Source organism: Sinohyriopsis cumingii, chromosome 7, assembly GCF_028554795.1.
Source record: "Sinohyriopsis cumingii isolate HCF-2022 chromosome 7, ASM2855479v2, whole genome shotgun sequence".
Lineage (NCBI taxonomy): Eukaryota > Metazoa > Mollusca > Bivalvia > Unionida > Unionidae > Sinohyriopsis > Sinohyriopsis cumingii.
Genome location: NC_142967.1, coordinates 108,192,478 through 108,206,261, shown reverse-complemented (window position 1 = coordinate 108,206,261; position 13,784 = coordinate 108,192,478). Strand labels below are relative to the sequence as shown.

At 34.8% G+C, this 13,784-nt stretch overlaps 1 long non-coding RNA gene across 1 annotated transcript; it reads left to right on the top strand.

Annotated features, from left to right (window-relative positions):
• The first annotated feature begins 3,509 nt into the window (after nt 1-3,509).
• LOC149795908 (uncharacterized) lies at nt 3,510-8,488 on the top strand. The gene is made up of 3 exons (XR_016422445.1): nt 3,510-3,662; nt 5,770-7,634; nt 7,800-8,488. It is a non-coding gene; the product is annotated as an uncharacterized LOC149795908 (long non-coding RNA).
• Nucleotides 8,489-13,784: the final 5,296 nt, after the last annotated feature.

Genomic DNA, 13,784 nt, shown 5'->3' with positions numbered 1-13,784 from the left:
TGTCGTCCGTCAATAATAAATATTTACTCCGCTTGATCACTTGACCCTGTGACTAATATAGATACTAGCTCTTGTTTGCAATTGTTTGTTGATGACTCCTCCGTGTTATTAAACAGTGTGCCACAATGCTTCTCCGTCATACAACTTTATTGAACTTAACAATCTAGTCTAAAAGTTCTGACCAAGCAATGTTTGTGTAAAATCTGTGTCACATTTCTGGAGTAAAGTTTTATGAACACTGTTAATGGGAATTTGATTTGCAATCTACTTTCCCATGCATGACTGCGTTTTCGACGTTGGAGCAGGGGAGCAAAACGTACTAATTAAATATGATTAGAATTTAATAAGTATCATAAGTGTTGAGGACTGAGGAAAATAGTGAGACATGCGACTGGAGAATGAACGTAAATTAAATTACAGGAGCTCTTAAAAGATTTAAATACAAGTTTTGTATCCGAATGACACGTTCAACAGTTTCTGATAAATGAAATTTGTTGGTGAAGATTATATTTTGGGTTGAAGTTTAGGCTTGCCTGAGTTGTTTGATTTCAACGAAAATAAGATAAGATCTGTATTTTGGGTCCCACCTCATTTATAAGTCAATGCTTAATTAATTTTTACAAACCATTCTAAAATTAATATTTTTATTTGAAAATAACAGGAAATGAAGCCTACCATGTAAGTTACCTTTCTACTCTGCTTGATGCTACAAACATCTTTCACCTGTAGTATTTGGACTACTAAAAGACGTGCAAGTGCGCACGTGAGGACACTGCGACGTCATACGACGAAACCTGTAGCAACATAAACACGTATCACGCAGAAGGCCTGATTGAATGACCGCCACTGCTATGACTTTTTTTGCATTCAAATGATCTTTACATAGATTCTCCGAGGAGTAAACTATTTGTGCACTTTGTAGTTTTTGTGCCAAAATGACATATTTGCTTCTACAAAGTATTTACCTTTGCTTTACTTGTTGCACAATCCTTTGATTATTATTATTATTATTATTATTATTATTTTACAATACGAAATTGTGAACAAAATCTTTTGATACCCGTAGTGAGTTTTAAATTCTAATATTTTGGGGAACTGTGTTATAAAAGTAGTGTAAGTGGTCAGAATATACTCAAACATTATATTACTACGTCTACAATGTGAATTTAATATTATGCTGCCATTTTTATTTGGGTTCATATATTTAAAAGTGGAATCTGATGTTGGAAACATCCACACATTTACCAATGGGCGTCGGTATGGCCAGAAGGGGAATTTAACACGTGTGGTTAATATGGCCACGACGGTAATTTGAACATGGAATATATCACAATACCCATAAGGGGAATTCGAACGTGGAATATATCACAATACCCATAAGGGGAATTCGAACGTGGAATATATCACAATACCCATAAGGGGAATTCGAACGTGGAATATATCACAATACCCATAAGGGGAATTCGAACGTGGAATATATCACAATACCCATAAGGGGAATTCGAACGTGGAATTTATCACAATACCCATAAGGGGAATTCGAACGTGGAATTTATCACAATACCCATAAGGGGAATTCGAACGTGGAATATATCACAATACCCATAAGGGGAATTCGAACGTGGAATATATCACAATACCCATAAGGGGAATTCGAACGTGGAATATATCACAATACCCATAAGGGGAATTCGAACGTGGAATATATCACAATACCCATAAGGGGAATTCGAACGTGGAATATATCACAATACCCATAAGGGGAATTCGAACGTGGAATATATCACAATACCCATAAGGGGAATTCGAACATGGAATATATCACAATACCCATAAGGGGAATTCGAACATGGAATATATCACAATACCCATAAGGGGAATTCGAACATTGAATATATCACAATACCCATAAGGCGAATTCGAACATGGAATATATCACAATACCCATAAGGGGAATTCGAACATGGAATATATCACAATACCCATAAGGGGAATTCGAACATGGAATATATCACAATACCCATAAGGGGAATTCGAACGTGGAATATATCACAATACCCATAAGGGGAATTCGAACATGGAATATATCACAATACCCATAAGGGGAATTCGAACGTGGAATATATCACAATACCCATAAGGGGAATTCGAACATGGAATATATCACAATACCCATAAGGGGAATTCGAACATGGAATATATCACAATACCCATAAGGGGAATTCGAACATGGAATATATCACAATACCCATATGGGGAATTTGAACATATGGATGATGTTCATATGAGTATACGTAGCAACTTAACATTGTGGGTCGCAAAGCGAATCTTTAAGAATTTAATATGATGGTCAGTCGAGGTGCAAGGCGAATTTACGTTTGTGGTTACTAAACAAGCCTAATATAGTTACATACCAACCCAATTGAAGTTATTGCAGACCAATGATAAGTAAGACCAGAACGACTACGCAGGATGGCTCGGATGCGGGAGGTCGCGGGTTTGAACCCCGGCCGAGTCATACCAAAGACTTACAAAGATGGTACTAACAGCTGCCTCGCTTGGCGCTCAGCATTAAGAGGTTAGTGTTAGGACAGGTCGGTCTAGTGTCAGGATAATGTGACTGGGTGGGACATCATGTTACATGTCTGCGGCATGATCCCCCAGTGCTAGACACCACTATAAACTGTCACACTGCAGACATTATAAAATGGCGATTCCAATTAATGAATTCAGTGACGTCTAATGGCTATATACATATGCACTGGATTTATATATAAACCGTTACCTCACGTCCTATTATGTCTGCTGTGTGGGTAAATTTGTACAAATTGCTCAAATGCTGTAAATAGTTGCAATCAATGACCCAACTCATTATAGTACATAACTAATGAAACTGAAATGTGAATAAGCGGAGATTAAAATATCTGGAATATTTACAGCAACAAGTGTGGTCTAGGCTAACAGTCCAACTAAAATTACAATGAAACTTTAATTGGAACTCAGAACCATGTATACGTTATCATGATGTCATTCATTATCAGTCCATAGACGTCAAAGTATCATTCATATTTTATTATGTTAATTAAGTTACCTTCATTTATTTAAGATAAATTTATTGTTTTGTTTTAGTCCAACACTTCATTGGCAAATGCAATACGTTGTCATTCCTTTTGTTCACTCTATGTACACAGTTTACATCCGAGGTAAAGTATATAATATAGACAGTTACGTGCACGTGGATTCAAAGATACGTGCTTTCGCGATTACAAAAACATAATGTGTGTGTATATAATTTTGATTGGTTGAAACTAAGGAGTACGCTTTCGAAGGCACATATATATGGTAGATATGAATCGAATACGTGTCACATATCATGCCCAAAATCTAATGTTTTCGTTTCAGTTAGAGTGCTTACTTCCCAGTAAACTTGACATTCATGATGTTTACGTTATAAAGCATAGCTTAGAATTGCTTCATCTACGGCAATGTTGTCAATAAACTGCGTCTCGTTAAGTGACTTAACTAGTAGTTTTCGCCAATCCCTGTACATTATATCGTGCATATATATAACGGCCATCGTAGGGTTCCTCTGTTAATAAACAACTGAAAAGTCAGAGAGATTTCTATCACACTGAAGTTTACGAGGTCTGAAGAAAATAACAGTAAGTATATATAACAGGTTTTATTGCTTTGGTTTCGTGGGGTCTTAATTCATTTTTGAGCAAATGGTGGGCTATATGCGGTGGCCAGTATATTTGGTTAGGGAGAACCAAGAAAGATCTAAAGAAAAAACACCGATCCACGGGAAGCTAATCTTCAAATGACCGCTTTGATCGAACTCAGTAAAGTGTGAGATGTGTGCTTGTTATCTGCAAAGGCGAGGCCTTAGACCACAAGCCTCCCTCCACCATAAGAAGATAATTTGATCTCCACAGTTAACTTTACAAATAATGGGTTATAAACGTATTTTCGATACCAAATCAAATAACTGCTATATACCATTAAGGATTTGATAAACTAGTGATTTCTTTCAGAAATGTAATGATCGCTTTGTCCGTCTGTCTGTCCGTCCGATGTCTGTCTGTCTGTCTCTCTCTCTCTCTCTCTCTCTCTCTCTCTATATATATATATATATGGCGCTTGTATGAGTGTATATAAACATGGTCTCAAGAAGGTTTTTGGTTCAATACTCTCTAGAGGATTAGCTATTGGTCATATTCGACAATTCGACATCAGTGAATAACGAGAGATTTCTTCTTTCCCTTTTCTCTCTCTCATTGTCATGCATTACAAACCAATAAAAAATATATATTTAAAAAAACGCGGAAATATGTGGAGTTTGAGAGAAAGGAAAGTTTGAGCATGATGAAACTCTTAAACTTGAACTTTTACCAAGTAATCTCAAGACACGTTGGCTGTCGTAATGGTATGTCCACTCTTTTCATAGTATTTACCTACACTGCTCACAACATCAATGGTATAAAGTTCAGATAGCCTGTCGAGGCTGTAAGGTAAATTTTTGGGTTAGGTGGCACACGTTTACTGTAATCGATTTAACGCTTTATTTAGTTTTATTTATTTTTTGTAAACCTTTATTAGAATCTATAAATAAAAGAGACTATAACGCCCAAAGCTCTTCTTCCTTTTCTCTCTTTCTCTCGCGTTGTGTTGGTTAGTCAGGCAGAAAATAATGAACCAAAAGGGACATACTGAGGGACAATCAAAAGAATAATTGTATGGTAAGTCTTCATCTCTCTCTCTCTCTCTCTCTCTCTCTCTCTCTCTCTCTCTCTCTTATAGCACCATTACAGTTGTATTTCAGTGTATGTCACTTTCTACGACCGAACATGCGTGAAAAAGCAAGCCTAGCCTATATTCGTCTGTGTCATGCAATGCTGTTGGGTCCGTGAATGATGATAAAATTGTATGGACAAATCGATCAACGGAGAGAGAGAGAGAGAATAAAAGCACTATTATGGTCGGTAGCAGTGTTAATTTATTCAAAATAATGACTTAGTTCAGCTGTAAAAAAAATTTTAAAATCTTTGCCATGCTTCTTGTTGGGTCGTCATACAGCTTAGTCCATATTCCAAAATCGTTTGTTTGACTACAATCGACCGGAACTAAAAACCCGCGCGTTCAGTGTTTAGTATTCTAACCATGCTGTGTTGGTAGTCCTTTACTTTCTTCGCGAAAACCATCTTTTATGTTTAAATCGTACGTTTATCTTGTATTTATTTGATCAATATGAATCAAAAAAGAAGGTAAAAAAGAAAAGAAGGAACATGTCGATTTGCAAAGAGGATTGAGAGTACACTTGAAAGGTATAGAACTACATTTATTAGCTGATATACGGGACAGCGATGGGAATAGATTACTCACTCCGTCAGTACACAGTTTCCTGTCATTAATAATTACGCCTTTTGAAATGCAAGTATGTGTATTTCTATGTGATATAAATAAAATATAGATAGAGGATGCAAGCTTTATATATGACATACCCCTTGCTGCATAATTATCTCATTATATGATAATATGGCACGTCCAGTTAATCAAAAATGTATAAGTCTCGTGGTATGTTGGAGATACAGCGTATACACACATGCACACATACATACACACACATACATACATACATACATACATACGTACGTGCGTGCGTGCGTGCATACATACATACATACATATGTACGTACGTACTTTTGAATGGGTATGTTAAATTGAATTTTTAATCTCAGGAATATATTCGTCTTTTATTTTATATATCAGGAAATGAAGAGCGCCATTCTAATCATCCTTTTGTCATGCATGCTGTTACAAGAATCTTACTCCTGCAGCTTTTGGAACCGAAACAAACCTTGCCAGTGCGCATGCGAGAACGCGTCTATCTCCTGCAGAGCTGAATGCCGTGGAATTAGTGATATTATTAGGCAGAATATGTGTTACAGAGACTGTTCCAGCAAATTTGAGGATTGCATGAGAAGGTGTTAAAGGCTGCTAGCTACAACGGTCCAAAAGAAGCCAGTGTTCCTTATACTATACGTTTTCTGTAGCTGTGCTCATGCCTTGAAAAAACTATTTGTTATCATCCTAGATATGCATGGCAAACTTTTCGAGTGCAGAGTTGCTATCGAAAACGAGATGAGATCATTGTCATTGTTCAGGTGTATTAAGCTGCTAAGACACTTTAAGTCATCGCAAAAGATGTGTGTGATTTGGATTTAAAATACATCTTGTACATCATCTGATATCGATTGTTTGTATTTTTTTGTAAAACAAAAAATAAGAACATTTGAATCAATTATAAAATTCAGTGATAATAGTCTGTACGCACACACAATATCTCATATATGGACGGGATTATTAAACAATCTTTGTTATCTCATAATCTGATAAGCGGTACAATTTTAAGTTTAATGGATAACATAACATAATCACTTTAGTTTAAAGGGCAATATAACATAATCACTTAAGTTTAAAGGGCAATATAAAACAAGTACTTAAGTTTAAAGAGCAATATAACATAATAACTGAAGTTTAAAGGGCAATATAACATAAGCACTTAAGTTAAAAGGGAAATATAACATAAGCACTTAAGTTTAAAGGGGCAATATAACATAATCAGTTAAGTTTAAAGGGCAATATAAAATAAGCACTTAAGTTTATAGGGCAATATAACATCAGCACTTAAGTTAAAAGGGAAATATAATATAAGCACTTAAGTTTAAAGGGCAATATAAAATAAGCACTTAAGTTTAAAGGGCAGTTTAACATAATCAGTTAAGTTTAATGGGCAATATAAAATAAGCACTTAAGTTTAAAGAGCAATATAACATAATCACTCAAGTTTAAAGGGCAATATAAAATAAACACTTACGTTTAAAGGGCAATATAAAATAAGCACTTAAGTTTATAGGGCAATATAACATAATCACTTAAGTTTTAAAGGCAATATAACATAATCACTTAAGTTTAAAAGGCAATATAACATAATCACTTTAGTTTAAAGGGCAATATACCATAAACACTTAAGCTTAAAAGGCAATATAAAATAATCACTTAAGTTTAAAGGGAAATATAACATAATTAAGTTTAAAGGGCAATATAAAATAAGAACTTAAGTTTAAAGGGCAATATAACATAACCACTTAAGTTTAAAAGGCAATATAACATAACCACTTAAGTTTAAAGGGCAATAAAACATACATAAGTTTAAATGGCAACATAACATAATCACTCAAGTTGGAAGGGCAATATGAAATGATATTACATAAACGAGCATATAAAATAATCAGTTACGTTTAATGGGCAATATAAAATAAGCACTTAAGTTTTCCGTCCATTAAACATAGCTACTAATTTCAAAATTCTTTCGAAAACGAATCAAAACTAAAAGCAAACGTTTAATTAAATTGTTTTGAGAAAAAAAAAATCGTTTTTAAAATATGAACTGCAATTTAGTTCTTTAGTGGACAGAACTGCAATATAGATGATCTAATGTGAGGCCAAACCCTAATTCCCCATCCATAATTTCTTTAATTACTAAAAAACATCGCCAGCATGTGATAAAAGAAAACCAACTAAATAAGAATTGATTACATTATTCTCCAAAGTAAAGCATCGAATTAAAGTAGGTAAAAACAACAAATTACAGGACATCGTCGAAAATATATTTATTAAACATAGATCTTTTTTCAGTCTCTTATTTTTTCTTTCTTTCTTTCCTTTTTTTTTTTTTTTTTTTTGCTGTTGGGAAATGAAATGGATAATATTTTCCTGATGATGCGTTTGGACAAAAGCTGTTCACATTGTGTCTCGGACAATTCAGTCACATTCCTATTGATTTTGAGATCACAGGTAACTATCATCCTCCACCTTATAAAAAGTACGGAAATCTATTATTTTTTCATTATTCTCCATGTTGCTGTACGTCACTGACTAATTAATCGACAGGCTCATATTTTGCTAGTTACATACACATTAAATTGGTTAGCCTAAAGAATGGCCAGGTATCAGCGAATCCAAGTTCGAACTAAAGCATTGGAAACTATGTGGTTGATCTGAATTCTTATCAGCATGCACCCTGCATAATATGATGCATGTTTCGTCACACTTGCGTCAAAATAATTACGACAAATTGTGAAATATTAGCTTGTCTTCATAAAATAATTCTCATTGAAGGTTATCGTTTAATATCCGTTTTGTGTTAACTTATCATATTTTGAAGTTTTACTACCTGGAGAAAGGAAGGAAGAAAAAGGAACAAATCGATCTATGTCTGAGAAACACCACCATTTGCCAATACAGGCGTTGCATGGTTTTACAATTGTTGAAACGAATGCCATATCTCAAGGTCAGTTCAAGGTACTACCGAGCCCCATTATTTTGTTTGATCACCTGAGGAATTATGCTGCATAGAATATGAACAATCAGACTCTACCAGACAGACCAGATGCAACTCAGAGAGCCAGGCAAAGAAAAAAATCAACCAAAATAATGCTTGAAATAAGGAGGGCGAGAAATTGTTAATAATAATGATAATAAAATAATAATAATAATGTTATTAATAATAAACAACATCAATACTACTACTACTACTACTAATAATAATAATAATAATAATAATAATAATAATAAGATTACAGTAAGAGTAAACTGAACTGATCACGAAACATAAATTATGTACTGTATTGCTTCTGTATTCTGATCCGGCTGATAGTTTATATAGAACTGCGTAAATTTGCTGAACATTTGTACCCGCATATATAGTGGTTGGCACAGTTCAACTGATACATTTTTTTCTCAGAGCGGAGGACCTAGCTTGTAAAGTATTTTATTTTTTCACAAGGGCTCACGCAGTGAACATTATTGTCGTCTTTATGTTGATTCTTTACAGCCAACATTTGCCATGATCAAATGGGCAAAGTTATAAATGTCTGACTGTCGAGATGATCGTAAATTTGAAGATATACAATTTGCTTTATTTAGAACAGTAAAGCAATAGGTACGATCTTGATTTGGTATTTTCCAGTGCCTTTCGCGTTGTCAGACTTAAAATTTCAAATTGTTGATAAGACGTTTAGATTTTCCAGTAGAATGTCTTGCAGACAAAGTTATGATGACCAACTCGCCTTGTTTATTACAAGTTCCACGTCGTTTCTTCTGGAGAAAAACAGCTTTTGTTGCAACAAAAAACAAAACACTTACTATAACCACTCCTACAATCAAAAGTCTCATTTCTGCATCAACTTATACCCTATTATCTGAAGAACATGGAACAAAATTGCATTTTCTTGTAACTCAGTAACGCTTCGAAATATATGGATCTCTAAATATAAAAATAATAAAAATGTTGATGTATACATAAATGAAGATGTGCATTCCAGTGACTGGCAGTAGTTTGATTTCCTTATCATATTAACAGCATTCCAATATGAAAGAAAAGAGGTTTAATCAAAACAATGTTCCATCAACAACTTATTTTTACAGCATGTAAACTATTTTGTTTCAGAGATACTCTCTGGAACAGGATGTGTCAAAATTATGAAACATATTTTAGTATAAAGTTAACTAACATTGTAATATCGCATGCTATATTAAAATAATATCCGTCTTGCAAAAAAAAATTATTATGTCTTAGTGTTATAATGATAAATGTAACGATATGATAATATTATTTACAGCAGCACTGTATTCTGCCAATGGATTTAGCATAGCTCTAAGCACGTTTCTACCAAATGCTGGAAATTGTAGAGCATGCAGTCCCTGCCTTCTCCACTTGGCTACAAAAATGTGAAAATGTATCGTGCGTAAGAGTGTACCAAGCTGGACAAGAGGGGAGAATGAATGGCGTGTAAGAGTGTACCAAGCTTGACAAGATAATAATATAATCGCGTGTAAGAGTGTACCAAGCTTGACAAGAGAGGAGCATGTATGGCGTGTAAGAGTGTACCAAGCTGGACAAGAAGGGAGCATGTATGGCGTGTAAGAGTGTACCAAGCTGGACAAGAGGGGAACATGAATGGCTTGTAAGAGTGTACCAAGCTGGACAAGAGAATAATAGGTATAGCGTATAAGAGTGTACCAAGCTTGACAAGAGGGGAGCATGTATTGCGTGTAAGAGTGAACCAAGCTGGACAAGAGGGGAGCATGTATGGCGTGTAAGAGTGTACCAAGCTGGACAAGAGGGGAACATGTATGGTGTGTAAGAGTGTAGCAAGCTTGACAAGAGAATAATAGGTATGGCGTATAAGAGTGTACCAAGCTGGACAAGAGAAGAACATGTATGGCTTGTAAGAGTGTACCAAGCTTGACAAGAGAATAATATGAATGGCGTGTATGACTGTACCAAGCTGGAAAAGAGAAGAACATGTATGGCATGTATGAGTGTACCAATCTTGACAAGAGGAGAACATGTATGGCGTGTAAGAGTGTACCAGTCTTGACAAGAGAATAATATGAATGGCGTGTAAGAGTGTACCAAGCTGGACAAGAGGAGAACATGTATGGCGTGTAAGAGTGTAGCAAGCTTGACAAGAGAATAATAGGTATGGCGTATAAGAGTGTATCAAGCTTGAAAAGAAAATAATAGGTATGGCGTATAAGAGTGTATCAAGCTTGACAAGAAAATAATAGGTATGATGTGTAAGATTGTACAAAGCTGGACAAGAGAATAATAGGTATGGCGTGTAAGAGTGTACCAAGCTGGAAAAGAGGGGGGCATGTATGGCGTGTATGAATGTACCAAGCTTGACAAGAGAAGAACATGTATGGCGTGCAAGAGTGTACCAAGCTGGAAAAGAGGAGATCATGTATGGCGTGCAAAAGTGTACCAAGCGGGACAATAGAAGAGCATGATGGCGTGTAAGAGTGTACCAATTTGGACAAGAGGAGAACATGTATGTCGTTTAAGTGTGTACCAAGTTGGACATGCGGAGAACATGGTGGCGTGTAAGAGTATACCAAGTTGGACTAGAGGAGACTCGTACAATCATTTCTTGAAAATCAGAGTAAATTTGACTACTTTATGTACTTAGTTGAAAATTTATTTGGTATGTCTTACTATTGCGCGTGTACACAGTGATGGCCTGGGCCATATTGCTTGTACAGTTTGTGGTATTTGCCGATATATGAACATCGTATCTTGCGTTTGAAGATAGACCCTGTACCACAGCGGTCCCAACATTTTGGTACCCAGGATCAGCTGCACACAAAGTACTTGTGAAATCTCCAGATAATGCTACAACACGAAACGTCTGTCCTAGTCCCACCATATGTCCCGCCCCCCACGGGACTATCAGGCTGTTCTGTGTCAACTCTGCAATAGTCACATTTGACGGAGCCACTGAATGTTGTGGAGAAATGATCTTCGTTTTAAACATGCCTATTTCTGTTGTTGAGAATGAAGTGTTATAGATTACATAGAAAATGCATGGACTCGCAAACAAGAAAATCTAACCGAGATGATTGAATAGACAAGGGATAACATTTTAGAGGATCTGTCAGTACCTTCATCTGTGTCTAAGTGAAATAAAGAAAACACAAACTTAATTCCACTATATTATGACAGTGTGTCTCAAGTCCAACAGATTACATTATACTGGCCGTGAATCGGTTTTGTTAAATCAAAAGTTTTATAAATTCATACTAAAATGCAGATAGCATGAATTACATATTAAATAAATTCGTGAATAGGTAAATATGCAATGTCAAATGCATATCACCCTATTAACTGACACAAATGGTGCTGAAATTTCATTTGAGCTCTGTTGTGTACAAGAAGAATACTACGAATCTTTTGGACTAAAATTACTCTACCTACTACAATTAATTGGTTTCATTAGGTTCAGACTGAACAAGATGTAAAGTTTTATCATAAAAAGTTTCAAAAAGAATTTGGTTCAAACCCACAAAGTCCTTCAAAATCCACTGAACTGAAACAAAATTATTATGTAATAGATAAATAAGTTTCAAGTCAAACAAAGCCAATCTCCGTTAATTATTGTTACCAAATTATTGTTGTTGTTTGGGGTTTAACGCAATTTTAACGCATGATAGGGTACACATGTAGCCAATATATCCTGTGAAGGAAGAACCAAGAAAAATCTCCTGAAGAACCACTGACCCGGGGGAGCTTACGGGCAGTCGTTCTTACATACACACGCTAGAGAGCTTACGGGCAGTGGTTCTCACATACACACGCTAGAGAGCTTACGGGCAGTCGTTCTCACATACACACGCTAGAGAGCTTACGGACAGTCGTTCTTACATACACACGCTAGAGAGTCGAAATGTGTGTGATCTGTAAAGGCAAGCGCACTCGAATGTTACTAAGCTGAGGAAACAAATCAGTAATTACGTGAAATGACCGAGGCATAAGAATTACTCCCAAATATATACAATGTATATTATAGAAGGCGGCCTTCTGATAATCTCAAATACTGATATAACATTTATTTCTACAATTTAATTTCAATTAATGCTAGACCTACAGAGACAAAGTAGCAGGTTATTATATCCCATTGTATCCATGTAATCTATATATCTATATAGTTACTGGTTATTATATCCAATTTCCTCCAAATAGTCTATAACATACTCCTATATCAATTTATTTCTATCAAATTGTTAACATTAGTTACAAAGAAAGGTTTTATAGTTATGTTAAAGTTGTACACTAAAAATGTTGTCCAGAAAAATATGCTTTGGTGAGATTGCAATATCTTCTTCATCTATATTTCAACAGACGTTTAAATTTCCTCATGATTACATTAACATTTATATAATTATTAATTATCATGCTATTTTGTTCATAACAAAATGTACTCGGTTGTAGTCTTTAACAACGCATCTGTTCTTCTTCTTTGAGATGTAATTTGATTTAAATCACTTTAATGGTTTCTAATCTTGTCCATTTTCACTATCTCGTAATTTCAATTGTGTGCCTGAAAAATGACTGCGACACTGACCTCATAAATGTATTGCGTTTGTCTTGTATAAATATATATAAACGTATCTGAATTGTTTCATTTTTCCCGGCTTTCCTTTAACTAGTTTGTTGTAATTTTCATTTTCTACACGAATCTGGATCTTTCCTGGTTTTCATTCTGTGAAGAATTATATGCAAACATCTTGCGTGGTTTGAAAACAAAAGCACTTTTTGAGAAGAGATTAGTCATTATCCTATCTTCGTATTCATTTAACTACAGCAACTACAAGCATGTTGCTGCTTATTTGATTGCTTTCATTATTGAATATAATTTGTAAATACGCATCATTTCTAGACCATTGTAGAATGCCGTTTTATTATATTTCAAATCAAGCAAATTAATGCTTGTATTCATTTAAATATTACTCTTCAACACAACTGCCTTTGTCCACACATTTGTGCCGATTAAAAATGTAAATAAATAGATATCATTTCTAGATACCTAGTTTGTTGCTTTTAATTTTAAACGGATAATTTGTTAAGCATGTATGAAAACTATTACATTTAGTACATTGTAGTATTGTTCTATTCTTTATCACATGAAAAATTCAATGTTTGATGTATCGTTTTATATTTACATATATGTCATTGTTGATACATTCAGAATATCTTATCATTAAGTCTTTAAAGACGTATTTACGGGTTACACATAGAACGATTCTGACTCTAGCTATGTATTTACTGTAGGAACATCTTATGATTACCGTTCTATTTACGTACTTATTATATGACATCTTACGATTCAAATTTTACTTATATACTTACTATATTTCCCACTGTATGCTTCAGGCTTATT